Source organism: Canis lupus, chromosome 1 (genome assembly GCF_003254725.2).
Source record: "Canis lupus dingo isolate Sandy chromosome 1, ASM325472v2, whole genome shotgun sequence".
NCBI classification, from domain to species: Eukaryota; Metazoa; Chordata; class Mammalia; order Carnivora; family Canidae; genus Canis; species Canis lupus.
In genome coordinates this window covers 91,117,171-91,136,937 of record NC_064243.1, presented here as the reverse complement: position 1 = coordinate 91,136,937, position 19,767 = coordinate 91,117,171, and the positions used below count along the sequence as shown (strand labels likewise).

At 41.8% G+C, this 19,767-nt stretch overlaps 1 long non-coding RNA gene across 2 annotated transcripts; it reads right to left on the bottom strand.

Annotated features, from left to right (window-relative positions):
• Window positions 1–300: 300 nt before the first annotated feature.
• LOC125752278 (uncharacterized) lies at window positions 301–18,080 on the bottom strand. Of its 2 annotated transcripts, XR_007401386.1 has the most exons (3): window positions 17,832–18,073; window positions 3,017–3,087; window positions 301–540 (listed from the first exon to the last, which is right to left on the bottom strand). It is a non-coding gene; the product is annotated as an uncharacterized LOC125752278 (long non-coding RNA). The 2 variants fall into 2 exon arrangements; XR_007401377.1 differs by lacking the exon at window positions 3,017–3,087 and having other exon boundaries at window positions 17,832–18,080.
• Between the last annotated feature and the right edge of the window lie 1,687 nt (window positions 18,081–19,767).

The window sequence follows — 19,767 nt, the reverse complement described above, 5'->3', positions numbered from 1 at the left end:
TAAAATCAAAGCCATTAGTTAGAAAAGTAACTCCAGAACTCATCTGGTGAGGCTTTCACTTCAATCAACCAAGCTCTTATGATCTTGAGACCCAAGAGAAGTCAAGCCCAACCCAATCTCCACCCACCCCTACACCTACTCTGGTGTTACTAACCATTTGCACTTTCCAGATCAAAGGTATTAGAGGTCTCTGAGCCTTTGTCAATAAAATTCCCTGCCCAGAATGCCCTTCTGTGTCAGTCAGGACAGACCCACTTATGTTGCAGTACCACCTACAGAAATTTTATGGCTTTCAAAGAGAAAAAAAAAAAAAGATTTATTTCTACTTATTGTAGTCATTCAAGAACATTGACAGATGGAAGTTTCATCTTAACGTATGTTTCACTGGTTTCTTCAGCAGTAAAGAGGGAAAATGATAAATCACATGCTGGCATTTGAAACTTCTGCTTAGAGGTGACGCTCATCCATCCGTTTCACATTTCATTGGCTCAAGTGTAATATATGGCCACACTTAAATTCAAGAGGATGGGACAGGCTATTCTATTGGGTGCCAAAGAGAGAAGAACCAGTAAGAGACAATAGTATCAATAACTCACCTTTTTAAAACTTCTGCACCTACTGAATTCGTACTCAAGCTTCCAGATTCAGGTCAGGTTGTATCCATTCAAAGAAGCTTCCCCACTCCAGTACCCTGACCTCCGGGCTGATTCACCAGGGCTCATAAGCGCCCCCAACACTTCGCTCAACCGTTGCGTCAACGAAACTGCATAGACACGATCGCTCTGCTTTCCCGTCTCCCACATAGCACACAAGGTTCCCTGTGACAGCAACCATTTCTCCTTTAACCCGCGTGCTTGGCACCCAGCACAGCGCCTGCTAAACAGACACTCGATGCACGTTTATTGAACTGAACAAAATTGACACGACAGGACAGAAAATAAAACTTCCTTCTCATAAGAATCCGCTGTGCCAGAGTAAGTGAAGCGTTGCACAATGTTATAAGCATTTTTTCAATGCCAGTCTCTCCTCTCCTGCAGTTTGTCAAATTAAAGTGACACATTCAGGTGATAAAAAGAACTCCCCTCGGGCAAAACCTAAATATAAACATTCTAGGAAACTTTTGCCTTCATCTGTTTTGCTAGTCAAGTAAACCTTACACAAATGCTTAAGTTCTGCTGAAGTTTCCTCCCATCCCCCCCCCCCCCCCCCCCCCCACGCCAAGCAGAGTTCAGCGAGGAGGCAGGGCCTGGATGGGGAAAGCAACTCATCTCCCTCGTTCTTGGCAAAAACGTAAATCAGGTCATAAGCAAAAGTCATTTGGAAATCTGATTTCTCTGCGGGCTCCGCTCTTCTTCTCTTCCAAGTGGGTGAATCCCACGAGCGCCAACCCTGCCTTCTCTGTGCCATCAGGAAAGAAGGAGAAATTGTACTTACAAATGCCCACGAGCTCGGGTTCCAGGGATCGTGGTCAGAAAAACTGATGCCACGTCCACGTGGGGCAAGGACAGCTCCACGGTGGCACCGCGAGTGGGCAGCCAGCGCCGGTCCCGCCCACGCGGACTGAGGGCCGGGGGCTCCCAGGCCCTTTTATGCAAGATGTGGTTCACGGACCAGCAGCGCGGGCCTCGCCTGAGGCCTCATCAGAAACTCTGAATCTGGGCAGCCCGGGTGGCCCAGCGGTTTAGTACCACCTGCGTGACCCTGGAGACCCAGGATCGAGTCCCGCGTCGGGATCCCTGCATGGGGCCTGCTTCTCCCTCTGCCTGTGTCTCTGCCTCTCTCTCTCTCTCTCTCATAAATAAATAAAATCTTAAAAAAAAAAAATCTCAGCTCCCCACGCTGCACCTGCATTTCACATTTTCACATTTTCCACGAGATCCCCAGGTGACTCTCATGGAAGTTAAAATTTGAGAAGTTAAAATTTGAGAAGCGCTGAGCTGGGCTCGGAACACACTTTCTGGAGGAGTCTGGAAAGCATAAGGAGAGCTGTGCCCACCCCCGTCTCCACCTGGCGCCTTGGGAGAGGTAAAGGCTTCTTGCCCGGTGAGCATGGTGGGACCTTTACTCGTCGAGGAGGCAAGCGCCTATGGACGGGGAAGGGAGAGCCCGGTGTCCCCAAGGATCTCAGGGCCAGGCGTCTGCCGACAGCTCTCTTCACAATTACGGGTGGTGGTCGGCCAGGTTGCAAAGGTGGACAGCCCCCTTACCATGGGGTGACCCAAGAATCCCAGAGATGCTGCAGACCGTGTCCAAAGGCCCCACGGTCTTCCAGCCTCCTAGGGTATGAGCCACAGCTGGCATCTCACTCCCAGCCTTTCCAGGAGGTAGGGAAGCTGGTGAGAACCCTGTGTCATTATTCTCCCTTCACAAGGCAGGGACTCCTCTGTCCTTGTTTATTCTCATTTCTTGCTGTGTGCTCCTTGTCTGATTTTCCTTTTTTTTTTTTTTTTTAAGGTTTTATCTATTTATTCATGAGAGACAGAGAAAGGCAGGGACACAGGCAGAGGGAGAAGCAGGCTCCCTGTGGGACTCGATCCCTGGATCCTGGGATCATGACCTGAGCCGAAGGCAGATGCTCAACCCCTGAGCCACCCAGGTGCCCCTCCTTGTCTGATTTTCCACCCTCTCCTTCCTGCCTGCTGTCCCTCTCTGTCACCCTTCATAGCACTTTGGCTTCCTGGTAACTTGACTACTCTATGATTCGATCTTGTCTAACCTATCCTTTTACTCTTGGTTGGTAGACTATTTTAGTCAGTGTTATTCCATCTACCCTGAGATGAAGGCATTTCCCTAATGGTTTCTGTTCTCTTTACGTTATTGTAGTGTGTTACAACAGCGATGAGCATGGGGTGTGTTCTTTCACAAAACGACCAACACTGACACACTGGGTATAGTTACGTGAAAGAAGCTCAGATGCTAGGCCAGGCATGGGTAAGAATCTCGCTTCTGGATTCTCTCTGTTCTCTCCTGTATTATCCATTCCCCCATTGCCAATGGCAATTGACCTTCAACCTACATCGTGTTCAAATCTCCTCCATCTCCAAACGATGCTGTCTTCAATACTCTTCTCCCTTAAGCTCCTCCATTCTTCATTAAAAAAAAAAAAAAAAGATTTATCTAGTTCAGATAAAGAGAGAGTGCACATGCAGATGTGGGGAAGGGGCAGAGGGAGGGAATCCCAAGCAGACTCCCTACAAAGCGCAGAACCTGGCCCAGAAGCAATATTATAACCCCTGAGATTGTGTCCTGAGCCAAAACCAAGAGTCTGTCACTCAACCAAATGAACCACCCAGACACCCCTCTGTTCTTCCTTTTCAAAGGTGCCCTTGACTACCTTCTCTGCCTTCCATTTCTCTCCTTCTTTTGCACTAGAAAGTTCAGCTAACTGAATTTCCTACAACATAAGCAGTTCCTGGACTCCCTGGCTGGGAATCTAGTGATGCCCTTTTCGATTAATTCCAGATAGAACTCGAGAACAGATATTGCCCTTCCCCTTGGTAAGACTTACCTATTTTCAGTCATTCCTTATCAGCTTAATTCATACACCCAACCACATGGTGCTTCCTGGTGATTTCAGACCACAACCATGGTTTTTCTGGCTCCCTACCTGTGTCCATATCAGTTTTCCGATGTAGATGGCTACTCCCTATTAGTAGCTGATGAGGTCTGCTTACCTTTTAAGACCTAGATTAGGTCACCTTCCTTATTGGGACCTAAAGCCTCGCCTTCCCTCTGCATTCTAATGTCATAGCCACACGTCTGTCTCATTCATTGCAATGCGAATATTTACATTTCTGCAGTGTGAGCTGCTTGGATGCTTAGATTTTTACTCTATTTGTCTTTATATCCCAGCTTCTAATAGGATGCCTGACCTATAAATGTACACAAATGTTCATTAAATTACATTTCAAATGAACTCCAATTTCTTTTCCATTTATTGCACACTGTGGTTTCAGATTCGTAAGATGTCAACATTTCAATCCAGAGAGTCATGTACAGAGATACGGCTGCCAGGAAGCATGCCAGGGCTTCAGGGAGGTGTGCAATTCTGGATGGGCTCCAGGCTCCCTGGAGAAAGCAGGTCATGGAGAATGGCCAGGCCGCTTAGCCATGACCTTCCTCTCCCCATCTGCTTTTGATTTGATCTGCTCAAAAAGCAACTTCCCTAGGTTCCTCAGCTGCCAGAGATTACCCTGGATGATTTGACTCTGGAAAGAGGAAATGCTATACCCGTCCCCCGCTGGCCAGATATCCACTGAAAATCAGGCCAGGCTAGAATGGGCAGTTGTCAGGGCTCGGCACTTGGGAAATTTGAATAAAAGGAGAACCATGGGGCAGCCTGGGTGGCTCAGTGGTTTAGCGCTGCCTGCAACCCAAGGCGAGATCCTGGAGACCTGGGATCAAGTCCCACATCCGGCTCCCTGCATGGAGCCTGCTTCTCCCTCTGCCTGTGTCTCTGCCTCTCTCTCTCTCTCTTTCTCTCTCTCCCTCTGTCTCTCATGAATAAACAGATTTTTTTTTTTTTAAAGGAGAACCATGGATGGTTTTCACTTAAAACTTCATGTTTGCGGGATCCCTGGGTGGCGCAGTGGGTTGGCACCTGCCTTTGGCCCAGGGCACGATCCTGGAGACCCGGGATCGAATCCCACGTCGGGCTCCCGGTGCATGGAGCCTGCTTCTCCCTCTGCCTGTGTCTCTGCCTGTGTCTCTGCCTCTCTCTCTCTCTATGTGTGACTATCATAAATAAATTAAAATATATATATATAAAAACAAAAAAACAAAAAAAAAAACTTCATGTTTGCTTTAGGGAGCAGAGGAACAGATGCAGGCCCTGTTGGGAGCCCCTTACAAAACCCAACTTCGGTCTTCTCACTCTCTGAGTATTGCTGATTCAGCTGGCCCCCTAACTCAGTATGTATAGTTCCCTAACTGCATTGAGTCTAGCTGTCCAGAGCCATGCTGTGAGCAGAACCGAGAATCCATAGGGCTCAGATCTGGCTTTAACTCTGCTGGGGTGGGGCACTTCTCAGCCAGCCTGGGGGCTCCGAGTGGGTCAGTGGGAGAATGATCTAGTGTATTTTACCTGTAACAGAACTCTGGTTCACTCCACAGGTGCCCCAAGGCCATGGAGGGCTGCCATGGGCATTGTGTATGTGCCTAGGTCCAAAGTGGGTATGTTGGAGTTTTCAAAGTACATGATGCCCTAATCAACTGTCTTTGTGGCTAGACATCATGGGAACTTTCCTGCCATCAGAAGAAGAAACACTCTCTTCTCATACCTCATGCTGAACCTACATCATCATGAAATGACTGTCAAATGAACAAGAAGCTTGCTAGAAAAGAGTTGGTGTTTGTGTGTGAGCAAGCATTGTGATCATTATGTTATCAATGTAAATAACTGCACTGCATGTTTTGTAAGTATTGACATACTTGTATTTTTCCTGGAGCTATATGTATATATAAATATATATATATGTAAATATATATTTAATTCTGAAATCTGATCTCTTTACAACTTGAGATATACTGAGAGTTATTCGCTGCATTAAAATTTCAAATTCAACAAAACTGCACTCACTTAGAAAGCATTCATCTATGCCTGCGTAATCCTCCAGAGAAGAATGAAAATATCAAGCAAGTCAAGCTTCTCCTGCAAGGAACATCTCCTACTCTAGTTCAAAGGCTTTCTGTGAAAGTAGAAAATAAACATGACAAAATCGAAATTGATGCAGGTGAATCTGCATCAGATACTCGGTCCACACATGATGAAATCAGAAGGGTTAAAGGCATGCTGGCAATGCTGTCTTTGAGACAAAGCTATAGCTTGCTGTCGATAAAAAGATTGTAATTTCTGCCAAAGGAAAAGCTTTTCAAAAACGCCTTCTCAGGGCAGCCCGGGTTGGCTCAGCGGTTTAGGGCCGCCTTCAGCCCAGGGCCTGATCCTGGAGACCAGTGATCAAGTCCCAAGTCAGGCTCCCTGCATGGAGCCTGCTTCTCCCTCTGCCTGTGTCTCTGCCTCTCTCTCTCTCTCTCTCTCTCATGAATAAATAAGTAAAATCCTAAAAACACATACACACACACCTGAGTTGTCAATGAGAGATAACATTATGTGAATGTGTTAAGCCAAAGGGAAATAACACTAGTATTTTAATATTATGTAAAATTAGTATCACATTACTAATATTGGCATTTTACTTTGGTACTGCAATCACCAAATAAAACAATAAACTCATAATTACACACACCCCTATACACTTAAACAATCATAGAGGGACCATGCAGAGCTTAGAGTTTCTGTATTTTTCTCCCTTATGTGTTGGTTTTAACCATTCGATTAAGTCAAATGGTGGGAAAAAAAGTTCTTACAGCTTATCAAAATTAGGGCTCTCTCTCCAATCTGAGTAAAACTATAAATTTGTTTCTCCTGTGTCCCAATGACATAGAAATTCCCAGATACTGGGAGGTAAAAGTTGGACGAAAGAGTTGCACTGTTTGTTTTGTCTCTTAATAAGTGTGGTGCACCCATTGTTGGGATGTGATGGATTTCCTCCCAACCTCTGGGACTGCGGTTCTTCCATCACCGCTTCAGCACGGTTGAGCTGGATCAGCTCACTCTGTGGCTCCTTGGGTGCTGACCTCTGAGAGGGTTTCCTGGGAGGTCTGGTGGGGGAGGGGCATGAATATCTAATGAGAACTTCTCAACGCATTCAGATTAGATTTCTCTTTATTCTTCAACAATAGCATCAAAGGCAGAAAGTATAGCTTCTAAACCAAGAGAGATTTTTATAGGGCATTTGCAGGTCTTACAAGTTTTTTCCTCTGGTTTCCAGTTCTCAGCCTGACCTGGGGAGAGGGAACTTGCTCAAAAGTCAGTTAGCAAGCTATTCAGGTAGGTTCAAGCCCAGGTCTAGCTGCCCCAGAGCTCATGTCCTGCCAACTCCATCGGTGGTCCCTGGAGTGCAGAACCATCTAGAGAGCTGGGCCCCAGTGTCAGGCCCACACATTTTGCTTCTAATAAGATCCCAGGTGAGGCTGGTGCTGCTGGTCCTCAGAGCACACTGAGAGACCCTGTGCCCCACATCAGTGGTCCCCAACCTGTGGCAGAGCTTGTTATGAGAGCCTCAAGCCCTGCGACCTCCCAGGTGATTCTGATGTGGGTGACCCACAGTGACATTTGGAGGAAATCACACTTTGCTAGTGGTAGGTACCAGGAAAGACATCGTAATTCCAAACAGCATGGGCAAAATAGAGTGCTAAATACAGGTTTTAAAATAATTAGAAGTTATTCTATATGTTGGCAAATTGAACACCAATAAAAAATAATATTAAAAAAATCCTAGAGGAGAACACAGGCCAACACCCTTTTTGAAATTGGCCACAGTAACTTCTTGCAAGATACATCCATGAAGGCAAGAGAAACAAAAGCAAAAATGAACTATTGGGACTTCATCAAGATTAGAAGCTTTTGCACAGCAAAAGAAACAATCAACAAAACTCAAAGACAACCTACAGAATGGGAGAAGATATTTGCAAATGACATATCGGATAAAGGGCTAGTTTCCAAGATCTAGAAAGAACTTATTAAACTCAACACCAAAGAAACAAACAATCCAATCATGAAATGGGCAAAAGACATGAACAGAAATCTCACAGAGGAAGACATAGACATGGCCAACAAGCACATGAGAAAATGCTCCGCATCCCTTGCCATCAGGGAAATACAAATCAAAACCATAATGAGATACCACCTCACACCAGTGAGAATGGGGAAAATTAACAAGGCAGAAAACAACAAATGTTGGAGAGGATGTGGAGAAAGGGGAACCCTCTTGCACTGTTGGTGGGAATGTGAACTGGTGCAGCCACTCTGGAAAACTGTGTGGAGGTTCCTCAAAGGGTTAAAAATAGACCTGCCCTATGACCCAGCAATTGCACTGCTGGGGATTTACCCCAAAGATACAAATGTAGTGAAACGCCGGGACACCTGCACCCCGATGTTTCTAGCAGCAATGTCCACGATAGCCAAACTGTGGAAGGAGCCTCGGTGTCCATCGAAAGATGAATGGATAAAGAGGCTGTGGTCTATGTATACAATGGAATATTACTCAGCCATTAGAAACGACAAATACCCACCATTTGCTTCGACGTGGATGGAACTGGAGGGTATTATGCTGAGTGAAGTAAGTCAATCGGAGAAGGACAAACATTATATGGTCTCATTCATTTGGGGAATATAAAAAATAGTGAAAGAGAATAAAGGGAAAAGGAAAGAAAATGAGTGGGAAGTATCAGTGAGGATGACAGCACATGAGAGACTCCTAACTCTGGGAAACGAACTGGGGGTGGTAGAAAGGGAGGTGGGCAGGGGGTGGGGGTGACTGGGTGATGGGCACTGAGGGGGGCACTTGATGGGATGAGCACTGGGTGTTATTCTATATGTTGGCAAATTGAACACCAATAAAAAATAAATTAAAAAAAATAATAAATAAAAAATAAAATAATTAAAAGTGAAAGGCACAGAACAAATCTTTTTTGAATGGGCCGTGGTGGGAACCAAAGACAACTTTTGTGCAAAGGAGATGTCTGAACCAGAGCTAGCTACATAATTTGCAGGGTCCAATGCACAATGAAAATCTGGGATCCTTTTTACCACAATTAGAAAAAGCGTGGCATTAATGCTACTAAAATATAAAGCTTTTCCCTTTCTCAGTCTCTCAACTTGACATGGTGTTTTTTATTTGCTATTTAATGACTTTGCATGGATTTTACCATTCATCTTTATGTTGTGCAATGGCCTGTTTTAAATGTAAATTTAAGAACATCTAATTAACATACAGAATGACCAACATTGCACAATTCACATTTTGGAGCTCATACATGCATATGTTTTTCATTCTTACCAGAACAGTGGAAACACTCCACAAAATTAACTGAACTCTTAACATCACTTCCTTTTTGTAAAGATTTATTGATTTCTTGATTTGGAGAAAGAAAGAGTGAGAGAGATTGCAGGGGGAGAGGAGAGAGAGGCAGAGAATCCCAAGCAGACTCCCCACTGAGAATAGAGCCTGACATGGGGCTGGATCTCAGGATCCTGAGATCATGACCTGAGCCTAAATCAAGAGTTAGATACTTAACTGACTGAGCCCCTCAGGTGCCCCTAATTTCACTTCTTTTTTAAAAAATATTTTATTTATTTATTTGAGAGAGAGACAGAGATAGTGGCAGAGATAGCAAAAGAGAGCACAAGCAGGGAGGAGAGGGAGAAGCACACTCCTCGCTGAGCAGGGAGCCTGATGTGGGGCTCGATCCCAGGACCCTAAGACCACGACCTGAGCCAAAGGCGGCTGCCCAACGGCCACCCAAGTGCCCCCCTAATTTCACTTCTTGATATGTGCTCATTCTACCTTAGCTTTTCAATGAGGAAAGAAGGAGGGACTAAAGGAAAAAGAACTATGGGTTGCTCTAGCTTTCCTTTTCCTGTTATATATCATTTTCAGCTCACCTACTTGGCCAATACGATACTGGTTGGCATCCTGGCACAGTGCCTTGAGCGAAAGTGACATGAATAGGGAAGGGTATGATAGGATTCCTTTGCTATTCCTATTTTTTGGGCCACCACTGCCTTCTTTTTGTGTTGAAATAAGTTCGGGTTTGAGCAGAGTATGTGGCTTCTCCAAGCTCTCAGTGTCCTCACTTTGTCGTAGATGTAATGCTCTTGCCTTGTACTCACCTGGAACCATCTTGGTCATGAGCCCATGAGAACTCTGTGCTCATGAACCATCTTGAACACAGTGAGCAAATGGGGCAGCAGGGGAGGGAGGCACGCCTATTGCATGCTTCATATGCATACTCTGCTCTACCATCAGGGTTCACGTACAAAACACAAGTTCAAAGACAGAGGTGTTAAGTCTTCAAGGCAGTAACAGCAGATGACCACAAAGCTGGCTCTAATGTGGGTATTTGAATGAGGAATCTAAAATGGGAGATTATAAGGGAATTCCAGGCTGAGAGAATTGGGTGGAATGGACAGAGGGAGGTACACATAGGGTACTATGAAAATGTAGGGGAAATCATGTTCTATCTCAAGAGAGACTTCCTTCCCATTGGGCCTATGTCACTGCAGAAGGGACAGGGCTCTAGCTGGCTGGAAATAGTTTATTCTCTTGAGAAAGGTGTTCAAAGATAAAGCAAAGCATTTTTGTGGGGTTTTTTTTCCTTTCTAATTAAAAAAAAAAAGATCTTAAATCTGTCCATAAGAATAAAAATAAAGCTGAGATTTTATTATTATATTATTTTTTTCTTGAAAGCAAGAAACCTTCTCATGAAAGTTATATATGTTATTGATCAGTGTAATAAAAGTATCAGACGATAATTTTCAGCTTTTGATTGCCTAGAGGACAGTTTAGTTTCTCTAATGAAATTATAAAGAAATATTTCCACTTGTTTGTTAGTTTTTTATATGAAACCATGTTTATTAAATCATATTGTTATTACTTTCTCTCTCCCCTTGGTTATTACTGTGGAGTACTGAGGCACAATGCCCAGCATGTTGGAATTTGTTTAGTAACAAAGCTAATATTTTATGAAAGAATAATATATCTTTGCTTTTCAATGTACTGTCGTGTGAACTAAAATTAGACCTCATATCTAATTGTGTTATCCAAATTAGCAGAAGATTCTTATCAAAGCACCATTATTGGACTTTATATAAAATGCATTCAATTTTTGTCTCAAGATTAGACATTATATGTTGCAGATTAAAACAATATAGTAAGATTAAACAATATAGTTAGAGTTAAGTATTTAATTTTTCAATATAAATCTAAAATATTTTATCAACTACTGTGTATTTTGTCTTTTAATGTACATAGTTCACATGTCAAGATTCAAAACCAAATTCTAATATTTGAGATGAAAGTATATTTTATAAACTCAAAACTTTGAATGTTAAAATTAAATTATATAAATAATATATTAGTACTTTCTATTGTAAAAAATGCAACCAGTAAATATAAATAGCAATCCTCCCTGACGCCCCTCCAGAGGTAACAATTATTTTTAGGGTGATAGGTATAATTTAAATTATTTTTTTTTGTTTATATCATAATGAACAATGAAAATTTGTTGGTTTTTTAATATGAGTAGTGTCATTTTGTGCTTAATGTCCTGAAGCTTGCTTTAATTTTATTTCTTAATTTATTAAAAAGATTTATTTATTTATTTTAGAGAGAGAGAGCATGAGTGGGGCAGGGAGGGGAGCAGAGGAAGAGGGAAGAGGGATAGAAATCCTCCAGCAGACTCCTTGCTAAGCACAGAGCCTGTTACAGGACTCAGTCCCAGGACCCTGAGATCATGACCTGAGCCCAAATCAAGAGTCGGCCACTCAACAGACTAAGCCACCCAGACGCCCATGTTGCTTTAAACGATCAAGGTCAGAGAGTTCCAGGCTGGTACATATGTATAGACCTAACATTCTTTTTGACAGCTGCAAGTATTTCTTAGATGTTTGGTTGTTCTTTTATTCCCCTCCTACTGATATTTTGGTTGTTTCCAATTTTTCACTTTATATACAATGTTATAATGAATAACTTTGCCCCTGCTTCCTTGTTTCCTTGAAAATGTGTTTTTAGGGATACAAAGAGGGAAAAAAGTGGAACCGGTAGGTCATAAGAGATAAATTTAAATTTTTCATTGGTCCTGTCAAATTGTTCTCCAAAAAGACTTTGCCACTTAAACCCATAAATTCCCAGTTTCCATTGCCAAAACTTGTTATTTTGAATCTTTTAAAATATTTGGGGGACACCTGGGTGGCTCAGTGGTTGAGCAACTGCCTTTAGCTCAGGTCGTGATCCTGGAGTCCTGGGATCAAGTCCTGTGTCAGGCTCCCCACGGGGAGCCTGCTTCTCCCTCCACCTATGTCTCTGCCAACCTCTGTGTGTATCTCATGAATAAACAAATAAAACCTTAACAAAATAAAATATTTGGAAATTTAGTATGTGAAAACTAGTATGACTTCTCTTAGGACTGCAAGGACAGTCTAGTATTCAAAAATATAATAGTATAATAATTCAAAACATCTTGAATTAATACATTAATTAATAAAAATATAATAATTCAAAAATATAATAATAAAATTAAGCATATCAACAGAGGAGAAAATCATACAATACATGCTTCAAATGCATTTGATGAAATATAGTTTCCTCTCTGTGATGGTCAGTTTTGTCTGTCACCTAGGTTATGGTATCCAAATATTTGGCCAAACATTATACTGAATGTTTCTGTGAAGGTATTAGGCTTCAAGGGAAAAAGATGGACCTCATAAGAGGAAGAGGGAATTGTGCCCACAGGCTGCCTTTGGACTCCAATCTTTCTGTGTCTCCAGCCTGTCAGCTTGGCCTTGAAATCTCTTTTTTCTAAAATTCTTTTTCTTTCTTTCCACGCAGACACACACACATGCACACATCTAGACAAACACATGTAGAGACACACAAATACACTATATATACAGACACAGAGACAAAAACAAAGCATCTACCCAGACAGGCCACACACACACAAGTGCATGCACACATACATACACACACACCTTGATGGTACATGAACAACTGTCTATAGAATGAGAAGGGCATTAGATTGAGCAGAATAGCTGGGTTTCATTTCTGGTTTTGCCACTTACCAGCCTCATGACCTTTGAAAATTATCATTGAGCTACAGTTTCCTGCTTTATAATTAGAGTAATAAAAAATAATAGCACCCTGCACTGGCTGATAGTTCTTAAACAATTGCTTATTGATGCATTACTACAGAGCACACAGTAAGTTTTAAGTGCTTGCTTTTTAAGAAGTTGATGTCTACACAAGCACACTTCATTCTTACTGGCCCTTTATTCTTCCTTATTAAAATTTTATATTCACTGAAAACTGTGTGTGTGTGTGTGTGTGTGTGTGTGTGTGTGTGTGTGTTTAATGAGAGCATCGCTATGAGACCAGTCTTTGTCTAATTTTGAGTTGGTAGGAACAAACATTAGTGTCCTCAGTTGTGGTTTTGCATGTGTGTAATTTTTTTTCCTAAGGAAAAATACGCCACTGTTAATTTGAAGGGTAAAAAATAAACCATAGGTATCTCAGTTCAAGGCAACATCCAGACTCTGACTTGAGGGTACCTTAGTATAATGCCCCAGAACTCCAGAAGTTGGGCCCAATAACTCCACAGCTCACAAGGAAACAGCTGATAGATTTGATCACATAAAAAATCATGACTTCTAAAGCGATAAAAGACACCATAAACTAAGTTAAAAAGACAAGTGATAAACAGGGATATTTGCAACCAGTATAACAAAAGATGTATATTCAGCATCTTTAAAGAGCTCCTATGATTTGAAAAAGACAAATACCCCAATATATGGGCTTGAGAGATGAATAAGCAACTTACAGAAGAAAAGCAAAAGTCCAATAAACACATGAAAAGATATTCAACATTACTAGTATTTAGAGAAATGCAAATTAAAACTATAATGAGCTGTCTTTTTCTATCCCCATCACATTTGCAGAAATTTAAAAGCTTGACAATATATAGCAGTGATGTGGATCGTGAAACTTGGCACTCTTGTACACTGTCAGTGGGTGGGTAAAGGCTGGCAAATCTGTTGTGTTTTTAAATGTGTATATACTCTTTGACCCCACAATTCTGCAGGAATACTCACCTATATGTGCAAATATTTTTGTAACAGGTATTAATTGCACCATAGTTTGCATACAGCAATATAATTGGAAAATTTATGTCAACAAAGGAGAGTCTACATAAATTTTGAATCACTCACAAAATGGAGTATTATGCTGACTGTAAAAAGAGTGAAATGGCCATGGAAAGGCTTTCCAAGCACATTGTTGGTTAAGAAACAAGTTATTGTACCCATTTATAAATGATACATAGCATATGTATATATAATGGTGTAAAAATGCACAGAACAAAGTTAGAAGAACACACTTGACACTATTAGAATGAACAACATGGCATAGCAATAGTTGACAATTTTCAGCCAACAAATGGCACAATGATAAAGTTTAAGCTAATATTAATAATGGTTATATCTGAGGGATGGAGTGGGCTATGCAAGGTCTATTTAAAAGAGGAAATACTAATATTATTTAAATCTTTACAGCAAGGATGGATTTATATATCATGAATTATCATTTTTAATTTTTTAAAATGAGAGATTTAGCATATTCATTATCATTAATAAGCGTGTGTCTTGTGGTGTGTATCTGTAGGATTAATAAGTATGTGCTTGGTGTGGTATGGAATGTGTGTGTGTGTGATTCAGAAATAATTCTATTGTCATTCTTTCAACATTTACAATGTGTCAGGACTGTCTTAAGAATTTCACATATATTAGTTATGTCACTTAATCTTCACAATAATCTTAGAAGGTGTTAGACCCAGTTTCTAGGTGAGAGAACGGCCAGATGCCAATAACCCTGTCAAGGCCCCATCCTGGAGGGGAGGGATGAACATGCCCAAGCTCATAGGACTAGTATGCAGTGGACCTGGGAATTTAACTTGAGCAGTCGAAGTCTAGAGCAATGATTATAATCACTGTGTACACAGAAGTTTAGCTCATGCACCTCTTCCCTATGCTGCAGCCCTAGTTTGAAACAACAGCTTCAATGCAGCAACCATGTAGACCTGCCAATGGCTGTTATGCCACTGAAGTGATAAATCATTCTAGGCTTTCCACCAATCAAGACCCTTTTTACAGTTTTCTTCCTTGGATCCCATGTTTTAAAAGATTTTTCCTTCAATCTGGGTGTGACAAATGATAAATCAATTCCATTTATCTTATTATTTATCCTTGTTTTCATCAGCATCCTGGACAGGAAATAGACAACACACTGGAGTATCTAAAGATGTTTTTAAATAAAAGGACAGTTTACAAAAGTAGGTTTAAGGAAATGGTGTCCAACTTAGTGATGACCTCCTTCCAGGGGACACATGGCAATATCTGGAGATATTTTTGGTTCTCATAACTAAGGTAGCTGCTACTGGTATCTTGTGGGTAGAGGCTAGGGATGTGGCTAAACATTCTAGCTACAATGCCCAAGACAGTTCCCCCACAGGAAGGAATTATCTGGCCCCAAATATCAACAGTGTTGAGGTTGAAAATCCTCGTTTAAGGTAAGAGATAAGAGATAGTGAGGTGCTTAGAACCTAGCAATCAGGAAACTATGAACACTCATGGGCCTGAAGAGGAGGATAAGACACTGGTGCAGGAGCCATATTGAGGTCTGAAGCCATGGAACATGATGCTGCCTAACAGATGCTTTGGTCAAAAAGGGAAGCAGCCATTTCCAGAACAACACAAAGAAGGTGAAGGTGAATGACCCAACATAAATACGTTGTTTTTCTCCTTCAACCTCTGCTCCTCTGCTGGTACTTTTCATTGGCCAAACCAATTAGAAGCCAGAGAGCAAGCAGTCTGCTGCCTCTCTGAGCAAGAGCAGAAGAGAGGAGGGAGGGGAATGGAACTCAGAGATCAGGAAATTGGAGAAAAGAGAAAAGCCACCATGAGGCAATTAATGTTCTCAATTTTCAATAAGGATCCATAATTATCAAGCATTATGGACTATTTTGTGTCACCTCAAAATATATATGTTGAGGTGGCTCAGTGGTTGAGCACCTGCCTTTGTCTCAGGTCATTATCCCAGGGTCCTGAGATCACATCCCACATCGAGTTCCCTGCAGGGAGCCTGCTTCTCCCTCTGTCTATGTCTCTGCCTCTGTGTGTGTGTGTATGTCTCTCTATCTCTGTCTCTCTCTCTCTCTGTCCCCCTTAGAGACAGAAACCCTAATTTCCAAAGTTTTGGTATTAGAAGGTGGGACCTTTGGGAGGTGACTGGATTTAGATGAGACCAAGAGGGTGGAAATCCCATAATGGGATTAGTGTCTTAAGAAGAGGGAGAGACTATTGATTTCTCTCTCCGTTCTCTCTCTATATATATATCCCCCATGTGAGAAAGTAGCAAGAAGTCACCAGGCAAACCAGGAAAAGAGGTCTCACCAGGAGCTGAATCTGCTGCCACCTTGATCTTGAAATTCTCAGCCTCCAGAACCATGAGAAATAAAATTCTATTGTTTAAGCCACCCAGCCTATGATATTTTCTTATAGCAGCTGGAATAGAGTAAGACACTAAGGAGGTGGTAAAATCAGTTAAATCCTGGCCAGGCTATGAGGCTAATAAGCAATGAGTCAATAAGCAAACCAACTCTGGGCCATAGCCACCGCCCTGCCCTCCATTGGGGATGCTGTGCATGTTTGACCCAACCTGGAAGTATGCTGCTCAAACACTGTCACTCTCTAATTTTGGCTCAAGTAACTGTGTCAAGGCCACTGATCATTTATGTTTCATAAAGCCAGTCATCAAGAGCCAATCAGAGCTTCTGATGTGGACATTAAGTGGCTATAATTCTGATCAAAAGCAAAAGGAACTTGTGCATCAGAGAGCCACCAATTACTCATGGCTCCTTTAGCACTTAAAAATTTTTAAAAATAACTCATCACCACTTTCATGAATAGGCTGCGAACTTTTGAAACAGCATGAGCATCTACTCATCTAGAGGTTCCAGAACTTTCTGTCAGGTGCCATGTCCAACTAGAAACTCATCCTTAGTTGTTGGGGGCAAAACTGTCTTTCTCTGCACATAATGGGGTGGGATGATTTATAACACCAAACTTGTGTTCTGTGTTCAATATTTAGAATGGTTTTAACTCCTAAGAACCTGAGCCTCCTTATGGCAGGGAATAGATCTGACAAATAGATCTCCTTAGAGGCTTGCCTAGTTAGTAGCTCAAGGGCTCAAGAGAAATGGAGAATGAGGAAATTCAGGTGATATAAGAACATTTCTTAAAGGAAATGGCCTTCGACTGCATCCTAATTGGTGTGGAGAATTTGTAGGGGACAGGACATGATTTTGCATGATAGAGAAGAGATACAATAACTCTGGAAGAGCTTCTGTGTGCAAGATGTTTGGCCCAGCATGCATTATTATGAGAGGCAATGAAGCCTAATGGTTAAGAGCACAGGCTCTGGAAACTTCTCAGTCTCAAAGCCTCGACCTACCAGTTACTTACTAGAAGTGGGGCTTAAGCACCTCTATACCTTAGTGATCTCATCTGTCAGAGGGAGTAACAGTAACCTACTGCCTGGTTTCACAGTGAAACACATCATGGTGCATGAGCACTTGGGTAGTACTTACTCTGTGTTGGTTATTCTCACTACTCATAACGGCCCCGTGTTGGCTAAGTTGGGAGGAGGCACAGCCACTTAGCCAATACCTACTTACAGCTGAGGGTCCCTGATAGAGAATAACCATCTTCATTCAGTTCCTATCGTTGGAAAGAGAGAAAGCTAGACCTCTCGCTGAATCCCTCCTGTTTCTGAATTCTGCACATTTTCCTCTCTGACCAAACGCACAGCCTCTTGCTCCTTTGTGCTGCAACAAATATGTGTTGCGCTGGATACCTTAGAGGAGCCAACACAGCTTCATTCTATTTTTTTTCCACCCTCTGGCTGAAACAAGCAATTTTATTGCAGAAAATTGTATTGCTGTTACCCACTCTAATGTTGATATGAGATATCTCAATCATTCCAGAGCAAGGAGGCTTGGAGATGGCCGAGGCTCTATTCCTTTCTTCTCTTACAATGATTTTTCTACCTTAGAGTTGCTTCCATTTCACAAATTTGCCAAATAATAGTAATAACGAGAACAACTCCCACCACTTATTAAACACTCTGTGTGCTAAACACCCTGTGTGCTGAGCACTTTACCTGCATTCTCTCATTTAATCATAGTGACATGTTATTATCCCACATTTACAGCTGTCAGAGTAGGGACTGAAAGGCTATGCTCCTTGCCGAAGATCACACAGCCGTCAGCTCAGTAGCTGGAATGTGACCCGAGGTCTGTGTGTGTTTCCATGCTCTTTTTCTTTCCCAATTCATGATGTGCTTCTTAGAATGTTCCATAAGCAGATTAAGAATGATGATTGTTGAAGTCATCAGCCAGAAAGACCTCAAACTTCATTTCATAGTATGAGATTATTTCACACAGTAAAATCTTCTCTTCTTATATGCCAGAGTTTATGTGGAGATGGTTGACTTGTTTCTCTGGTTACGGAGGAGGGGCTCAGATTCAAAATGACTCACTTTTTCTCATAAAATATTTTTGTCTTTATCCTACACTGGGAAACTGAGGCATGCTGTTTAAAACAATCAAAATGCTTGTTTCGAATAGTGATGAGATGTGTTCAAATATAGATAGACATATGATCATTTGTGTCCATGATCAAAAGCTTTTTGTTAGCATTAGTGTGGTGTCATATGATCTCTTGATTGTAATACAGATAAAAACATATGAAAAGAAATTTAATAGATAGCATCATCTTGTCAGACTGGAAAGCAACCTGATTGGTTTAAAATGCTTTATTTAAGAAGGGCAGTAAGTATATTCTCTTTCAGTAAAGTTGGACTAGGATATACTGTGGGAAGAAAAATAACCCAGGGGCTTAAATAGCAAAGGTTTATTTCTTTCTCGTGTTATATGTCCATCCCAGCTGTGGGTCATCCTGACTCCAGGACCCAAGTGACAGAGCAGCCATAATCTGGAAGGTCACTGGATTTCCAGACAAAGGGAAAGAAAACCCCAGACATTTTACGGCAGGAGTCGAGTGCTCTGGCCTAGGAGGGCATGCTTCTACTTATAGCTCCTTAGCCAGAATGATCCCATGACCTTCCCCCATCACAGGGAAGAAAGGAAGTGACAGACATGAAGTGCTGGGAAAAGTCGGTGACCAGCACCAATGACCATCGTAGTTACCTAAGTGTAGAGACCCTGGATTCATCACTGCATGACTGGGCTGGTGTTTGGATACACAAATCCTAAGCTGAACCAACAAAGCACGTGTTTCAAAGTGAAACAATCAAACACCGCAGATGTTGATTGGAAAATGATTGGGATATAAAAGAAGGGATGAGAGATCTTCACGTCTGCATAGCCTACAGTGCATTATTTTTAAAAAGAATCAAAGCTGATTATAAGTATGATTTCTGAAGTACCAAAACATGTTTTTAAATATCATGTTCCTTGGTGATACACACAAACACCTATATAACTTTTTATTAACTGCGATTTACAGGGGGAACTGAGGCAATTATCCAGATATTTTAAAGCAAAGGCATCCTGTGTCCATTATATGCACATTTGAGATGAACAGGATGTTTTATCTGTGTTTTATTTTTTAAGACATTTTTTAAGAGCAGTTGCAGGTTGACAACAAAACTAAGAGGGAGATACAGAGATTCCCTGTGTACTCCTGCCTGCGTCTACACCCAGCCTCCCCCATTATGAGCATCACCTACCAGAATGGTGTGTTCTTTACCCAGGGTGAATCTACATGGACACATCATCATCACCCAAATTCCAGAGTGTACGTACCAGTTCACTCTTGGTGTTGTACATCCTATGGGTTTGAGCAGATGTGTAAAGAGGTACATCCGGCATCATAATATCATATAAACTATTTTCACTGCCCTCAAAATGCTCTGTATCCTGCTTATTCTCTGCCCATCCCCTTCACCCCTGAAAGCCACTGATCTTGCTATTATCTCCAAAGTGTTACCTTTTCCACAATGTCATAGAGTTGGAATCCTACAGTAAGAAGCATTTCCAGATTGGCTTCTTTGACTTAGTAACATGCATTTAAGG